Source organism: Astyanax mexicanus, chromosome 4 (genome assembly GCF_023375975.1).
Source record: "Astyanax mexicanus isolate ESR-SI-001 chromosome 4, AstMex3_surface, whole genome shotgun sequence".
NCBI classification, from domain to species: Eukaryota; Metazoa; Chordata; class Actinopteri; order Characiformes; family Acestrorhamphidae; genus Astyanax; species Astyanax mexicanus.
In genome coordinates, this window is record NC_064411.1 from 49,240,459 (window position 1) to 49,258,687 (window position 18,229).

At 42.6% G+C, this 18,229-nt stretch overlaps 1 long non-coding RNA gene across 2 annotated transcripts in view; it reads left to right on the plus strand.

Annotated features, from left to right (window-relative positions):
- The window catches only part of LOC111194515 (uncharacterized), a 56,885-nt gene that overhangs the window by 23,060 nt on the left and 15,596 nt on the right, over window positions 1–18,229 (plus strand). For both annotated transcript variants that reach the window (XR_002651116.2, XR_007438896.1), the window contains one exon: window positions 9,813–11,706. This is a non-coding gene — a long non-coding RNA (uncharacterized LOC111194515). The remainder of the gene's footprint in view (window positions 1–9,812; window positions 11,707–18,229) is intronic.

The following is an 18,229-nucleotide window of genomic DNA, read 5'->3' on the forward strand; positions in this document are numbered from 1 at the left end:
ATTAGCATAACGCGCTCGTCATTAGCAGAAAAGGAGGGCCTTGGGCAGCGCTGCCGTTCCGAGGCCTTTTCACTGGGGTTCCCCCTGCAGAATGCGCGCAAAAGCAGCGTCACGCTCAATTAGCTCCCCCTATGCCTTGTTTACCCTTCTTTATGTTCCTGGAAAACTCAAAGACACAAGCCCCTGCTCCTTTGAGTAAATACAAATCAGCGTGTTGCGTCCACCCACCCCCCCCCTCTTCTCCAGCTCCTCTCCGCCTTTCTTCCCTTTTTCCTGGGATTCAAATGGAAATGAGGAATAGCAGAGGACTCCTTCTAATTAGTTCAATGCGAGGATGCTTAGCGCCAATCGCCGTGTGCTTTGTGTGGGAATGTATAGAGCGTTAAGGCGGTCACAGGATCCAGCGTATGGCCCTGCATGCTGTTTTTAATGGCCCTTCTTTTTGCTTCTCTCTCTTTCTCTCACTCTCTCACTCTTTTGCTCTCTCCTGTCCTTCTTTTCAATAACAAAAAAAGAACAAACGCATGAGCGAGCGAGGAAATGCTAGTAATGGTTTGAAACAGGGGCAGGTGATTCCCATGCTCGGCAAGCTTTTGTTTTTTGTGATATTAAACAAACTAAAAAAAGAGGCAACATAGACAATTTTGTTGGTTTGTATATGTAGGCAGTGTATTTATTTTGGAAATTTATTTTGGTCCATTCCTAGACTATGTCATTGAAGCTGAGATCACAAGTTGCAAAAAATAATTTTAGGGAGATACCCCCAGACCTGGAATTGGACCCATCCCATATTAACTAACCTCAACATGCCTTTTGCAATTATTTAGTCCCCCGTGGACAATGCTAAAATTACTATTACACACCGTACATCAAGCAAGACTTTCATTGTTTTTTACTTTTACCAGATATGGATATACTTTAGAGTAGTCTGAGGTGAAATGAATTTTGATGGGAGCCATGATGCTCCTAATGGAACCCGGCCAGGAGGGGACAAAAAAAAAAAAAACACTGCCCGCCCACACTTAAAACTGATTGGCTGACTCACAGACTCTTTGCAGAGAGCAGGCCAATCAAAACAATTTCCAGTGTTGTGTACTTCTACTTAGGCATAAAAAATATTGTGTAACTATAAAACTATCAAGCAAATCCCTGACAATTGGATAACAAAGCCAGCATGTACTCAAAGTCTCTCATATCTCTCATCACTAGTGATGCCCCAACACCAGGAGGACTGTGGAGACTAGCACATGCCTCCTCTGATACATGTGAAGCTAAAAAAAAAAGTTATCTAAATTACCTGTATGCAGTATATCCCCACTGTATCTCAGAAACAGCAACTGTACACAAAATATAATATAAAAATCTTTCTAACTTTAAATAGAAGTCAATGGACAAATAAATTCCAGGTTATGTTGGAGCGTTTCTACTGGAAGATCCATCATAAAATATTGAAAAAGAATTGACACACATTTTTTTTTTGTGATGTCAACAAGAATATGCTGACTAATCAGAAACGTGTGGAATAATTAAATGTATCCATAATAAATTTGATCCGGCAGCTTCTACTCAGCCTGTAGCTCCGTATCTGTTCTGCAGGAATGTTCTCGGTGGAGCAGCTGCAGGGATGTTGGGAATATGAAGTATTTAGGCCGTGTTTGAGTGGAGAGCACTGCTGCTGCTGCTGGCTCTAAGCTCTCAGCTGTGGGCAGCTTTTCCTGATCAATAGCATGTGTGTGCTAAAGCTCTGCACTTCAGTGTGTTAGCCTAGCGCTGTAGAGACACAGTGAGGGTGTGTGACTGACAGGCTTCAGCACATCCTGCACACTGGCTTCCATATTGTATGGGTTTTAATACTAGTGGGGTTTCTGTTTTTTACACTTCCGATATTTCAGTATATATAGTACGTTATTTACAGTATCTGTCGCTGACTGTTAATTATTACAGGGTGCATTACATGAATTGGCACATTTAGTTGTGGGCATTCATTTTTATTTTTCGTATCAACATCGGAAATGTTATTGTATTTACAAAATTATATAAAAATATACTTTAATATAAATCTATTTATTAGTATTTTACAGTGTAAAGACAAGCGTTATTTCTATGCATTTTATACACATTGCAATTTTTTAAAATGTTACAAGCATTCATTTAATACATAAGTAATACAAAAATAAAAATGATATTGCAAATGTTACTTGTGCTCTGTTTTAGTTTTAGAAAGTGCACAAGAAGACTATTACAGTATTGTATAGTATATATTTTTATCATCAGGTGAAAACCTTGTAACTTCAAAATATCATCTTTACAGTGGGATGAGAAAGTCATTCTTACCTTTCAGCAAAAGTCTTTTCTGGAGCATTTCTATAGGATCACATATCATGAAATTTGGACACAATACAAAGAACAACTAGCAATTTTTTTTGCTAAAGGGTAAAAGAAAATGTCAATGTAGAAGGAACAATATATATATATATATATATATATATATATATATATATATATATATATATATATATATATATATATATATATATATATATACAGCTCTGAAAAAAATAGAGACCACCTGAAAATTATGAGTTTCTTTGATGAATTTGAAAAAACTCTGGAATATAGTCAAGAGGAAGATGGATGATCACTAGCCATCAAACCAAACTGAACTGTTAAACTTTTTGCACCAGAAGTGGCATAATACTATCCAAAAGCAGCATGTAAGACTGGTGGAGAAGACCATATCAAGATGCATGAAAACAGGGTTATTACACCCAATATTGACTTTATGAAACTTTATGAATATGAACTTTTTTTTGCATTATTTGAGGTCTGAAAGCTCTGTGTCTTCTTTGTTATTTCAGCCATTTTTCATTTTCTGCAAATAAATGCTGTAATTCTTTTTACTCAAACATTTACCTAAATAGCAACATCAGAGAAACTGATTCAGAAGTTCAAGTGGTCCTTTATTTTTTTCCAGAGCTGTATATTAATTATTCGGTGCAATATAAAATTAAACTAGATAGAATAGAATTGCAATATTAGAGACTTCAAAACTGCATAATAAAGTTTAGTCTGAACTATTCTGACTCCTGTATCTTCTAGATCAAGTGACTGAAAACAAGGCTAACCATAAGCTATTATATAATAGCAGTGAACGCTAACTTCCTAAATGTGCTGAATTAAGAGCCATCGTTCCATCATTCCAGAGAACACAGTTCTTCCACTGCTCCACGGCCAGTAGACATTGTCATGGTGCCAGTAGGTTCATGTTTATCTGCTTTCCTATTAGTGAAATCATCATTAAAAATGAACAAAAATAAGCAGAAGTTCAAGCTTCTTGGGTTCACTGGGTTTATTCTTTTCCTTCCCAATAAAAAGCCACCAGGCCGAATGACTGCTCAATGAACAAATTCTGATTTGTCTTCTGTTTTGAGCACCTGGACCTGAGTTAGTTACTTAATTTAGCATTGTGTACATCAGCAAACGTTACGTCACGACACTCAGGTTTTGCTTTGTCTGTACGATTATGTTTCTATTTCTCTCTCTCTCTCTCTCTCTCTCTCTTTCTTTCTCTCTTTATTTCTCTCTCTCTCTCTCCCAGAGGTGAGCTCCACCTCCGGCCTGGTATGAGGGTTGCAGTGGAGAGGAGGGGAGGTTGCTATGGTGACAAATTGTCAGAGTTAACCAGAGGGGAAACAAATAAAGAGCAGTTAGAGTGGAGAGCAGTGTGTGTGTGTGAAAGAGAGAGAGAGAGAGAGAGAGAGGGAGGAAATGCATACATGGGAGTGAGTAGGCCACCTGCGAGGCTGCTGTTGTTGGGTTGAAGTGAGGAGATGCTGAAATGTTAATGGATTTGTCGCTTCCTAAAAACACCCAGCAGAACAGAACCGAGCAACACGCAGCTCCCGCTCAGACTGATCTAAGTAAATAACTCAAAACTAATGATTTCCTATATCTGTTCTGTATTTATTATACAGCTTATATACAGTATATTATCATGGGCATCATTCTAAACAGGTTAATGATAGAATGAAGGTAATAGCAAGATGCTTCTCTGATAGGAACACTAACATGGTCTGAATCTGGGCCACATCTGGCTTTTACCAGTGGCCCACATACTGCTTAAAATTATCTTTTTACAACTGCCCACTGGCTTCTGTTGTAAATGTGATGCTTTAGCATCTGCTGATGTGATTGCCCTTGATTGTAACAGAGATGCTTCATCATTCAGTGTTTGACAATTGGCTTCTGTTGGAACTTTGATGCTCCAAATATGCCCATTGGCTTCTGTTGTAACTGTGATTCTTTAGAACCTGTCTGTTGGCCTTTATTGTAACTGTAATGCTTTAGGTCACTTTTGTAACTGTGATGATGTAGAATCTTCCCAATGACATCTGATGTAACTGTGATGCCTTGGGTCTCTGATCTAACTGTGATGCTTTAGGCCTTTGGTGTAACTGTGATGCTTTAGGCCTTTGGTGTAACTGTGATGTTTTAGGCCCTTGGTGTAACTGTGATGCTTAAGGCCTTTGGGGTAACTGTGAGGCTTTAGGCCTTTGGTGTAACTGTGATGCTTTAGGCTTTTGGTGTAACTGTGATGCTTAAGGCATTTGGTGTAACTGTGATGCTTAAGGCCCTTGGTGTAACTGCGATGCTTTAGGCCATAGGTCGGCAATAGGCGGCCCGCGGGCCAGATGCGGCCCGCGGGCCAGATGCGGCCCGCAAGCAAGAAACATCTGGCCCGTGAGGTTGAACTATAATGAAAAAAAAATCGGACTGTCCGTCTCAAAAATGCTCTTTATTTAGAAACTTAATTTTCCAAAACAGAAAAATTTATTAAAGATTTTTTGATAGAGCCACGGGCTGTTAGATAACTGCTAGCTTCTTTATTCTGTTTTTTTTTTTTATTCGTTTGTTTTTTTTTATTTAACAAACAGGTATATCATTAATAGCGCCCCCAATGGTCAGTCCACAGATTTCACCCACATCAGCCCACTTGAATGTCTGCTTGTCATTTTAAGAGCGCCCTCCCGCCACCGCGAATCCCCCCCCGCCAAGTGCTTGTGGCCCGCCATGTAATGGCTTGGAAAAAATCTGGCCCGCGGCCAAACTTAATTGCCGACCCCTGCTTTAGGCCTTTGGTGTAACTGTGATGCTTTAGGCCTTTGGGCTAACTGTGATGATGTAGAATCTGCTAATTGGCATCTGTTGCAACTGTGATGCCTTGAGTCTGTTTGATGTTTTAGGCCTTTCATTTAAACTATGATGCTTTAGGACTTTAACTGTGATGCTTAAGACCCTTGGTCTAACTGTGATGCTTAAGGCCCTTGGTGTAACTGTGATGCTTTAGACCCTTGATGTAACTGTGATGATTTGGACCTTTGGTGTAGCTGTGATGCTTTAGGCCCTTGGTGTAGCTGTGATGCTTTAGGCCCTTGGTGTAGCTGTGATGCTTAAGGCCTATGGGGTAACTGTGATGATGTAGAATCTGCTCATTGGCATCTGTTGTAACTGTGATGCCTTGAGTCTCTGTGATATTTTAGGCCTTTCATTTAACTGTGATGGTTTAGGCCTTTGGTGTAATTGTGATGCTTTAGGCCTTTGGTGTAGCTGTGATGCTTTAGGCCTCTGGTATAGTTGTAATTTGGGGTGATGCTTCAGCTGTGATGCTTCAGCATCTTCTCATAGGCTTTTACACTAACCATGGCACATTTAGCCTCTTCTCATGGTTTTTGTTGTTACTATATTGCTTTACAATTTGCTAATTGGCCTATATTTTAAATGTGATTTTTCTGCCTCTGCCCACTGGCCTCTTTCATAACTGTGATGCTTTAGGCCTCTGTTGTAACTGTGATGTTTCAACTTCTGTTTACTGGCTTCTGTTGTAACTGTATTACCTCAGTCTTTGCCTATTGATTTCTGTTGTAACTGTGATGCTTCAGCCTCTGTCCATTGGCTTCTGTTGTAACTTCCATGCTTTAGCCTTTGCTCATTGGCTTCTATTGTAAGTGCCCATTTGCTTCAATTATAAGTGTGCTTTGAGTCAATATGCTGAGTCTATTATTTTAGAAATGCAGGGTAAAATATAGAATCATAATTTATAGGTGTGGGAGATCCTTAACACCAGAAGCCTTGGGATCTTGGGACGCCTTATCATATATACCTTGATCTCCTGCTATGATTCCTCCTGTTCCCTTCCCTATTTTCCCCCTTCCTCCTATGCTCTCTCTCTCTTAAGCTATCAGCCCTCGATGTATCCTCTAGATGCTATCAGAGATAGATGTCTCACACTACTCACTGATTTTACTTCAGTTCCAGCTTGAAACGGAGCGCCAGAGGCCCGGCAGGACTCCTCTGTTTCACACTTTCTTCATCTTATACACCTGAAAGCCCCTCAGTTTCTTTCTCTTTCTCTCGTTGTCCCTTACTTCCATGATTCCTGCCTGCACTGTTTTTTTCATCATCGAGTGACTCATGATATGCACTGCACATTCTGGTAATACCCAATCCTTCGAAACCTATAACAGGATCAAAGACAGATGCTTCAGTCTCTGTCCATTGGCTTCTGCTGTAACTGTGATGCTTTAGTCCTTTGGTGTAACTGTGATGCTTTAGTCCTTTGGTGTAACTGTGATGCTTTAGGCATTTGGTGTAACTGTGATGCTTCAGGCCTTTGGTGTAACTGTGATGCTTTAGGCATTTGATGTAACTGTAGTGCTTTAGGCTTTTGGTGTAACTGTGATGCTGTAGGCCTTTGGTGTAACTGTGATGCTTTAGGCCTTTTGGGTACCTGTGATACTTTAGGCCTTTGGTGTAACTGTGATGCTTAAGGCCTTTGGTGTTATTGTGATGCTCTAGACCTTTGGGGTAATTGTGATGTTTTAGGCATTTGATGTAACTGTGATGCTTTAGGCCTTTGGTGTAACTGTGATGCTTTAGGCCTTTGGTGTAACTGTGATGCTTTAGGCCTTTTGTGCAACTGTGATGCTTTAGGCTTTTGGTGTAACTGTGATGCTTTAGGCCTTTGGTGTAACTGTGATGCTTTAGGCCTTTGGTGTAACTGTGATGCTTTAGGCCTTTGGTGTAACTGTGATGCTTTAGGCAATTACGGTGATGCTTCAGCTGTGATGCTTCAGCATCTTCCCATTGGCCTCTACTCTAACCGTGGCACATTTAGCCTCTTTTTATTTCGTTTTTGTTGTAACTATAATGCTTTACATTATTTGCTAATTGGCCTATATTTCATGTGATTATTCTGCCTCTGGCCACTGGCCTCTTTCGTAACTGTGATGTTTTAGGCCTCTTGTAACTGTGATGCTTCAACTTCTGTTTACTGGCTTCTGTTGTAACTGTAATACCTCAGTCTCTGCCTATTGATTTCTAACCTAAACTTTAAATCTAACTCTAAACTCAATGCTAAAATTTTCAGATTAGAATTTGGGTAAGAGTTGAATGCAGGGTTACATTCTATAGAGAATCATTTATTGTCACCTTTTTAAGTTCAGTTGCATTTAATAGACATGCAGTTGAATGTTTTTTGAATGTCAGTTGAGCATCTTATGTCTTCTTATGTCTTAGTACACTCTCATGGTGTTCCCACCAAAACTTCTCAATCTTCTTGTCTATATTCCTCATCTCATAATATTTACAACTTTCTCTCCTCCCCTCGTCTTTCCATAGCAAGTCCAAAGCCATGGTCCGAAAGCCTAGCCCCCTTTTCACAGGCAGGCAGGCAGGCAGACAAACGTTCTCCTCTGCTTTTCACCCCCTCTTTGCCTTTCACCTCTAGGGCCTCCCTTCCACATCTAGCCCTGCATCCCAGCCATCCATCCGTCTACATACAGCTAAATACAATAGCGCCGCTTTCCTTCAGGCTGAACGGAGGCTAGGCCTGAGCTAACAGTGGGGTGAGGGAAGTGTGAGTGTTATCGGGCCCCATTGTCTCGCACGGACGGGGAGTTAACACCCATGTCTGAGCCCCGTGAATGGAGTTATTGTGTCTGAAACACCCAGCTCGCCCCATACGCCCCCCCTCAGCCACATGCTCCCACATAACACAGCACTTGCGAAAACTACTTTGCATAAAAAAATACTCAACACTACTAATAGTAATGTACACTATATGTTCAAATGAAATGCTGGAGGACTTTTTGGAGCAGATAAACAACATCATGAACCTACTGGTACAATGCCATGCCTAATGCCAGCCAAGGGCTAGAGGGGAATATCGCCCCCAGCTTTGAGCTGTGGAGCAATGTAGGAACTGTGTTCTCTGGAATGATGGAGCTCCATCCAACACTTTTGGTGTGATGAGCTGAATGAGAGAATTTCTTTGGTGATTATTCAACATCCTGACCTCCTTACTTTTGTTGCTGAATGCTGTAGAATCCTCACAGCAATGCTCCAAAATCGAATACAAGCTTTCCTTGGATGAAACGAAAGCCAACTGAGTATCTAAACTTTAAATTGAATAGTTTCTTCAGTTTGTCTTTCAGTTTTTGGTTTGGATCTAATTAGGAAATATATATTATAGTTATTGTAAATTGTTAGCATATATTTAACAAATGAACTAAAATAAAAAAAACATAAACTAATTCAAAGCATTAGTCTGTGCTTTTCAGTTGCTATAGGACACATATCTGACTGACAGCTGTTCTAACCAATCAAAACTGCTTTTTAAAATGTCTTCTCCCCCCTTGTGTCTGCGTGCCCCTTCTACTGATTTTTAGTAGTGGTAGTAGTATTTGTAGTAATGAGTCTATTAGCAAAGTTGCAGGACAATCTTACCAATCAGATTCATAATTTTTCCTAGGGGGCGGGGCCATGGCTGTCTAAACCCTTCTCAGCACTGTGCTAAAAGGGCTACTCATTGGTTAGTCGTAAAACGGAGCTCATGCTGGATTAGTTAAATAGTTAGCTAACTAACATGGAATTGCGACTGCAAATGAGACAGATTGTGTCGTATCTAATTAAAAAGCCTTTTTAAAAGGCTGCCCTTCAATGTGAAACTAATTCACAATAATAGGCCGCCTGACTGGTGGGTTTTTGTGTGTACTTAATGTTTTGGCTGGTCTGGCTACTGTAGGAAAACTAATGAGTGATCTTAGTTGAACGGCTGTACTTGTAGGAAAATTAAGCACTGATCACTGTTGTGGTCTATTGTACATACATTGTATGACTAAGGAGAAATAAAGCTAATGCGAAATTAGCATCACGCTAACCTGGTGAACCAACGGCAGAACATTATTAACCAGAGAAATGGTTCAATTATGAAGCTCCGCTGGTGCTTTTTAGTTTCTACCTCATAGGATAGCTGTTAGGCTAACATCTTACCATCTAACAGCCTCACAGCAATGGATGTTTTAAATTGTGGGCCTTCAACCACAGACGCAGCTCCCCTTTTTTAGAAGGTGGTGGATCTAAGTTATACAGTGTACATCAGCTCTTCTTGTGTTATGTATGAAAGCTGCGTAGCTGTGCTCTAAATAGCTCTAAATAATAATGCTAAATAGCCTTTTGAAATGTTGGATTTGCATTGCTAGGTACTTCAGACTGCATTAAATTTAAATGCGAAAAACTCCTTAAAGTGGACGTGGTAAAATAAGATAGATAAGTTTGAAATAAATGGTTTAAATTGGATAAATACAAAACTAGAATGTGTAAAGCATCTAATACTCTCACAGGCCTGTATACTGTGCTGTATATATAATCAATACTTGATTGTACATTTTCCTATGCAGCAGCACTTTGAGGCAAATTATTCAACACGTTTCTAAAGCCTCCCTCTTTCTCTTTGTTTCCTTTTTGTTCTACAGAAAGCCGAAGAGGAGAGAGAAGCGAGAAGAAGAGAAGAGCGAGGGGGAGGGAGGGGAGATGAAGGATGGATAGAGATAGATGGATGAACTCTGAGCAGTCCGGCTCAGATTGTGATCGCCGGGGGCTCTCCTGCTATCTTCCTCCTCTGCAGCCCCTCTCTCTCTCCAGCCCGGCGAGCGTGCAGGCCCGCTAAGGCCAGCCCGGGTGAGCCGTCCTGGGCCTGAGAGGCAGCCTGAACTACCCTCCCTCGGTCAGCAGCACCTCCGGAGCCCACAGACAAATCAATACCAGCACACAGAGACTGATGCTGGATCACCCAAGCTAGCCCCCCAGCCGCGAGCCAAATGACCTCACACACACGCAAACACACACATACACACGGTCAAAGATGCTAGCATATATATATAGTTATGTACTTTCTCTCTCTCTCTCTCTTACACACACACACGGTCAAAGATGCTAGCATATATATATATATATAGTTATATACTTTCTGTCTCTTTCGTACACACAAACACACAAAGGTGCTAGCATATATATATATATATATATATATATATATATATATATATATATAGTTATGTACTTTCTCTCTCTCTCTCTCTCTCTCACACACACACACACATGCTTAAAGATGCTAGGATATGTATAGTTATATACTTTCTCTTTCTCTCTCATACACACACAAAGATACTAGCATATATATATATATATATATATATATATATATATATATATATATATACATATAAATATAGTTATGTACTCTCTCTCTCTCTCTCTCTCTCTCCCCCTCTCTCACACAAGCAAACAATACTACACACTAGCATACATTCCTCTCTCTCTGTTCATCTTTCTCACTCCTTCTCTCAGTCTCTTCCTCACTCCGCTCTCTCCAGTCTTCTTTATTCTTCTTCCTTTTTGCTCTGTCTCCTTCTTTCTCTCTTCTTTCTTCTTTCTCCCTCTGTATCTCTCTGGTTCTCCCGTTTCTCTTCCTCTCTCACTTATCCATTTTCTCCCTCTTCCTTTCTCCTGGTTTTTCTTTTACTTAGCCTCGGTCTTCCATTCTCTCTTCTTTTGTCTTTCTTTCTCTGTCTGTCTCACACACACACTGTAAAACACACTAGTATACATGCAAAGTTTTCTCTCTGTCTGCCCCCCTTTACCTCAACAACACACTTTAAAACAACACACACACCCTCACACACACACACACACACACACACACACACACAAACACACACAGTAGCAAAGACACCTCACAAGTCCTGACTCCCACACACCTAGCCGTGTGTGTGTGTGTGTGTGTTGTTTACCTCAAGGGCATGTTATTTTGGACAAGCTTTCCACAACCCCAAACAGGCCTCAATTATTTTTACTGAACATGCCAAAAGGTCCAGGCTGGTATCCCCCAAACCCCCACCCTGCTCCACCTGATGTCTCTCTCTCAATCTCTCTACCTTCAGCCATGCCGCCTCCCACTCTCAGCAAGAGAGACAGACTGAGAGAGAGAGACAGAGAGAGAGAGAGAGAGAGATTATTCAAATATGTTTGTGCAGTGATGAACTTCCTCCCCTGAGCATCTCGTTGCCCATTCAGTAGCATTCAGAGACTTGAAAGAAGAAAGCACTTAGCTGCACCATGCCATGCTGTGCTAACACTCCTCCACACTGCCAGGCTCCTTCTGTAATGACCACCTCCAACGCCACCAACCACAGCTCTCCCAGAAGAACAGCAGCCATCGGTCAGTCGAGCCGTGGTACACGCTCCGATTCGCTCTTCCCTAAAAAGACTTCGGAATGACTTAGGAATGAGCAAGAGACCAAGAATCTGCTCCAGCAGAAGTGATGAAAAACTCGACGATGTGGGCTGAAACAAACCTCAGCTAGCAAGGTGAGTGTGTACAGTATACTCCCATGCATTTTACATTTATCTATCTATCTATCTATCTATCTATCTATCTATCTATCTATCTATCTATCTATCTATCTATCGATAGATAGATAGATAGATAGATAGATAATCTTATCAGCTTATCAGCTTAATTCATTAAACATGGGGCTAATAAGTTCATATTTGTTTATTCTATCTACTATTCTATTGGCAGTTCTTCTTCTCTAGAGGGGCTAGACAAGGTGTGTTTGTACATTTTTACATTTGTGCCTGCAATGTATGAAATATTGGGTCCCATGATTTTTTTGCCATGTTTGCATGGAAGCTAAAGTGTGGAGGCTCCTGTATTGAAGGAAATCATGCCTTGCTATCATGCCTTGCTTTAACTCAACTTTAATACTTTTTGCCGCCTTGCCATGAGCACTGTGGTCAATCTCACAAACTTATGGAGGTATGAGGGTTCCCAAGCCATATCCTGAAGTAACACTGAATAAATGACTTTATATATTGCTGTTCCATGATTTTTGCCACACCAGTTTGTTGTGGTTTGGTGTGAAACCGATCAACTACAACCCAACTGATTGATAAGTTTATTTATTTACTATTTTTAAAGTGACCAGTGAACTTGAACACGTCGTTTGGGTTTCGTTGGTTTTGTCTTATTCACTATATACACAAAAGTATTCTTAATTATTGAATTTGAATGGTCATAGGTTTAAAAGGTATAAAAATAAAGCACCAATCCATTAGTCTGCTTTTATAAACATTATTGAAAGATTGGGTGGTTACTTCAGCGTTGTACTGTAACAGTATGCCATCTGCAACGTCAAAATCAGGTGAAATATCATTCTTTGGCCTTGATTTTCCACTATCAGTTGCAAGTATTTTTTTTTATTAAAAACAAGAAGTGTTTAGGAACCACAGCAACTCCTGTTTCACACCTGCTGCTGGAGCTGCAAAGGGGGATCTACTCCACACTAATGACTAATGACTAAATTCTGATTTGGAAGAGGATGTTCAAAAAGCTCTTTAAAATACCTGCCAGTGATGCAAAATATCCTGCTTATACTAATTCTAATTCTGCCATGGCACATGTGTATCTAGGTATTAGCTTTAAAAATACTGCATATAAACAGCTAATGCGCATAACGCTATCTGTCTACGCTCATTGCGAGCATATGTAAATGCTAATGCCGCGTCCAATTAATGAATGCCCCCTTAACATGCATTCCATTCATCCGCTCGCTTGCGCAGATTAAACAGCCGCTCACGCTGTTTGTCGCATTGTAATAGCGGCTGCTCTAAATTAAGGGCGCCTTTTGGGAGGCTTGGCGATGCCAATCTGGCCACTATTGTCCTGCTGCTGGCGCCGGCGAGCATCTGGCTGGCACAGGCGCAGACAAAATGGCCGCCGCCGCCGCTGCTGCTGCCCGGCCCTTTTCCCTCCAAAAGATGGCGGTGCCTTTTTTCGCCGTTTGCCATCTGTGCGGCCGTTAGCCATATGCAAATGCGGCCTAATTGCATTTGCATATCCTTGATTTACTTAGAGAGGCCTGAGAACACGGCTAATCGCTTGTGAACACCGAGGCTAAGCATGCAAATCGCTCGACGGGGGCATGTTGAGAAAAGAGAGAGCTGCCTTGGCGCCTTCCCCCTATCCTTCCTTCTTTTCCTCGCTGTCTATCTCTCTCTATCTATCTCTTTCTCTCTCTCTTTCTCCCTCTCTCTCTCTGTCTCTCTTTCCTCTCATCTTTTATGCCCTGCATTAGCAGTGTTTTATAGCTGTCAGCAGGGCTTGGATGGCGCTGTGGTAGCTCGCACTGTGCCATATGGGACGTAGACTACGGGAGCTGGTGAGACAGGTCCGTCTCCATCGACGGCTGGCCCCCTGTATGCAAATCTCTCACTGTAAAGACAAGGGAGGGGGAGATGGAGGATGAGGGGGTGCTGGGTGGTTAGAGGGGCACCCCATGACTGTCTCTCAGGCAGACAGACCATAATTACCTCATCACTATGCACACGGCTTGCTAGATTTGCTCAGCAAGTGTGTCGTCGTCATCGGACACATCTGTGTGTGTGTGTGTGTGTGTGTGTGTGTGTGTGTCGTGCCCACTCTTGTATTAGGGTGGGGGTGGTGGGGGATACATGCCATCCAGTAGAGTTTGTTCTGGGTTCGGTTCGTATGTTCATATTAGACCTTCCATCATGAGAGCTCAAATCAGTGCCATATACAGTATAATGTTTGACACCATTGAAATTACGTCAGCCCTGCTATCTGCTAACGTAATTGACATCCATTGACTATGAGATTTGCCAGCATTAGCATGTTAGCTCGTGATTTTGCCAATTCATGTGGCTGGCTTCGCTCAACTCAATGTCTTCCTCTTCATACTAAAGGGTTTTTTATTTAAGACTAATTAAAACAGGCATGCTAGCAGTTTTGCAGCTTTGACAAGGCACAAGGAAGGACCCTGCACTGCACTGCCTGACTAACTGACTAGCAATGCTAGTGTGCTACTTGTGCTAGTGTGACACTGTACTGGTGTATAAGTGTGTGTGTAAGTGTGTGTGTGTGTGTGGGTGTGAATATGACTGGCAGCGACAAAGCGCAACCCCGCGCTGCCTTTCGAGCAGTGCTGCGATAGGAATGTAAATATATTCACTGTCAAAGAACACCCGAGAGCTCCTTTAGTGTCGTTTTCACTCAATTTTCTAACGCCAGGTGGCAAACGTTTCAATTCCAGCGCTTTGACGGAAAACAGTGTCTAATTCTGACACAAAAGTGCTATTTTTAGATCAAGAGATGTCAAAAAATCTAGGACATCATCTTCTTCATTTTTAGCCCACCCTAAAATACAGGATTAGCTCGGAGAAGAAGCATCAGACAGTCCGAACATCAGACATTTGCTAAGACTAAAGCAACGTCTTAAATGGCTTCTCTTTGTGACATCTTTCAGCTGCTCCCTAAAGCAGGAATCGTCAATTGTTTCTGATGGCTTGAGGCTTGAAGCGGCAAACGTGTCTCCGTTTAGCTTCTGGTATTCAAATGAGCGGCGTCACTCATTAGGCAGCGCATGCTTATGGTTGGCATAACCCGCATCATGCCCCACCTTTGTTTCGTTTCCGTTACGGAGGCTACGGCGGCTCGTTTAGTGTGAGCCAGACAGTGGCTGGCAGATTCGGAGGGACACGGTACAGATGGACAACAGCAGCGAAATGGTGCTTGCTTGTTGTCTAGTAGTCTGGTTGTCTAGTCCTGGCTGTTTGTCTGCGTACGTATATGTTGGTCGTAGCGAGGGGGGTTGAGAGGTCTTGGGGGAACACAGGGTGGGTTTGCACTTGAACGTGGCTTTTTTTTTGGAGGGGGGGTCGTCTTTGAGGGATGGGGTTCAGGGCTGGGGGAGGTCTGTCTGTCTGGGACAGAATGGAAGCCATTAAATTGTGTGTATGATTGTGATGTGTGTGTTGGGGTAGTGGTGGTGGGGGGGGGGTTAACTGGGAAAGAATAGTGTCTGGCTCTGCGTATGCGTCTACGTGAGAGGCTGATTTGCATATTCAGCCTACCCTGACTGCTGCACATATGTCATTCAGCCTAAACAGATGCGATGACACGTCGACAGCCCCCCCCTCGCTCCACCTTCGTCCCAACACTGAGACACTCCACACACACAACCCCACCCCACCCCAAATAATAATAACGACACTGAACAAACCCCACGTGTGACGCTACGACCAACGGCCGCTCACTGTAGCAGTCTGAGGCTTCGCTAGCAATGAAGAAAGCAGCCATTCAAAATCTCAGACGGCTTCATTTTGACTATGTGGTTCACTTGTGTGGCACAAAAAGAGGACACCAAGATCATAAAGCTACTGTATCCCCCTGTGCACAAAGGGGAAAGCAGGAGAAAGCAGGAGGAAGCAAGAAAAAGCAAGGATCTGCTCACAGCCAATCACGTCCAGGCAGGAACAGGAAGTAAGGGAGGAGAGAAGCAGGGTTGACCCTTTACGTGCCGGGAATGATTCATCTGCAGCACATGTACGCAGGAGGGTAAAATCTTGATAGCCAAGAGTTACTGTGAACTGGTAACAAACTAAGCGACTGTAGCCATTCTCTGGAGCCACTGAGGTGCATAGTTTGATTTTAGCGACTGAATTAAAGCAGGTTGTATCATCCCTGAGCTTTGCAGAGAGTTTTGCTGAGTGCTCTTCTTCAGCTGAAGGGTAGGGTCAGTCCGGTGAGTTTCCTGTAATGGGCTTAACTGAGTATAATAGCCCTCTCTTCTCTAAGCGAGCAAGCAAAAAGTCTAAAAGTCTGAAAGCCATTGACAGCTGATGCAGATGAATGGGGTTAATACTGCACTTCAGGAACCCGAGCTGTGGAAAACACACAGCTCAGGTTCCTGAGTTTGCTGCTAGGTGCTATTCCAGAGCTGCAAGCCCCTAGAATGTTCTATTTTATTTTCGTTGAAATTAAGTAACTTTTCTAAAATTTCTAATCTTGGACTTTGTAGTGATCAAGGCTTAAGGTGTAAGGCAGCCATAGAAGGAGTTCATCAAGTTCGTCTAACTCTAGAATATTAATCTTGGGACGGGGGCGGGTACACCGCCAGCAATCCCAGACAATGCCAGTCTGGGCGACTCTTCTGAAGACATAAATATTAAGTCCCAGAACATTCTTCTCAAGTGATGCTGAAGATGGGTGTTGGTAGGGGGCTGGTCGTAGGCCGTGGGAACGCATGGAAAGTGCAAGGCCCGGGTATAGCACCCTGAATGCCTCCACAGCAGGTGAAAAAGGACCCCAGAAGGACCCCAGGGGTCAAGGTCAAAGGGGGGCGTCCTCGTCTGCATGGCTGGCCCATGCCCTGCCTGTCTGGGCCCGAATGTAAATGAGCCAGGCCATTTAATAATCACTTAGAGGCCGTATTTGCCCAACTTCACGCCTCTTTTATGAAGGTTCTGCTCGAAGGCTAGAGTAGGGACCCCTCGATGCACATCCCCCTCGTCTTCTCCAGCAATATGAAGAGGTGATATAGAGGTCTAGACATTTAGTCCATGCTCTCCTCATAGTGCAAACACTTCCCATGGTTACTGGCTGCCATAATTCCTTGGCTGGTCCCCCTTCTGTCTTGGCTTCTCACAATGGCTGCTTGATTGACACCCTCTCGCTCTTTTGTGTGCAGTGTACAAGTTCAGGGGTTATTCAGACGAAAGCTCAAACGTTTTAACGCTTCAACGTTTACTTTACCGATATTCGCTTTGTCTTATCGCCTTAGCTACTTACTGTCTGAATGCCTACACGCCTTTGGAAAGATGGAGGCGATGATGTACACCTGCATGACAAACATTGTTCCCGATCAGGGCAGAACATGGACAAAAAACAATGGAGGCTAAAAAGAAAAGACGTCGGTCGGTTGGTTATTTATTCAGAAACAATGGGACGCTCACAGCAACATTTCCAACAGCCCTCCTCGGGCTGCAGCGCACCATGGTGTCTCTTATTGTGGGGATATTTTTGGCAGCTTCGCTTCCGCCTTCTTTTTTTTCTTTTTTTCTTTCCCTTTCTATGCTACTGCTCTGTCCCTCTCAGCAACTTTTTGACAGTCCACGTCCCTGTAGTCCCTTTGACTCAGATATGAGAGTAACAGATCATTTTGATAAGCTGCTCCACAACAACATAGGCTTATTTTACCTGCCCACGAGATCCGGGTGGCTCATCTTCATTCGGTGGAGCATTCGGCATCACTAAGGACAGCTTTGGTCCTGATCCGTGTAAGGCTTCCAATACAAGCCTGAACCAAAAAAACCTATGATGACAGAAAGTGTCCTTTGGGGAGATGCCGCTGAGAAACCACTTTGGCTTCTGTTTAGGAAAAACTTAGGAATATTGGTATAGAATTTAGTTTCTAGTTTTGATCTCATTTTCTTTTTTTTACCCTAGCAGTAGCAATGCCCAAACACTAGGAACTTAAAAAAACGAGCACATGCCTCCTTCAATACATATGAAAACAGCCACTGCATTTAGTGCCGGATCCCTAGCTCTGATACCTTAGCTAAAAGATGCTGCACAAAGGTGTGATGAGAGAGCACTAACCACCCACCCAGAGTGGATAGTAGTGGATAGATAGTGGATAGCAGCATCATCCTTTGATCATTTTAGTATAGTAAACTTAGTCCACTTAACCATTTTAGGCCAATTTTACGACAAATTTCTCAAATGTCCAAGACGTTGAATTGGTTGCAAGGTCTACAGGCATGGTCACTCCACTCTCTGCAAATAAAAAAAACTTGTTCACTAAGTGAGGTAGCAAATTAATTGGTGTTGAGAGAGCGCTTTGACCAGCAATAATACACGCCGCTATTAAACATGAGTAGACATCTAGAGCCAGATCCCCAGCTTTAATACCTTAGCTAAAAGATGCCTGGGTTGAGGAACCTTACACTAGGAGTGATTAGGAGTAATGAGATAGCAAGGCTCTCAATTATGCTCGCTCAGACTCTGGCTGCTGATGCTGAAGCAGCATGA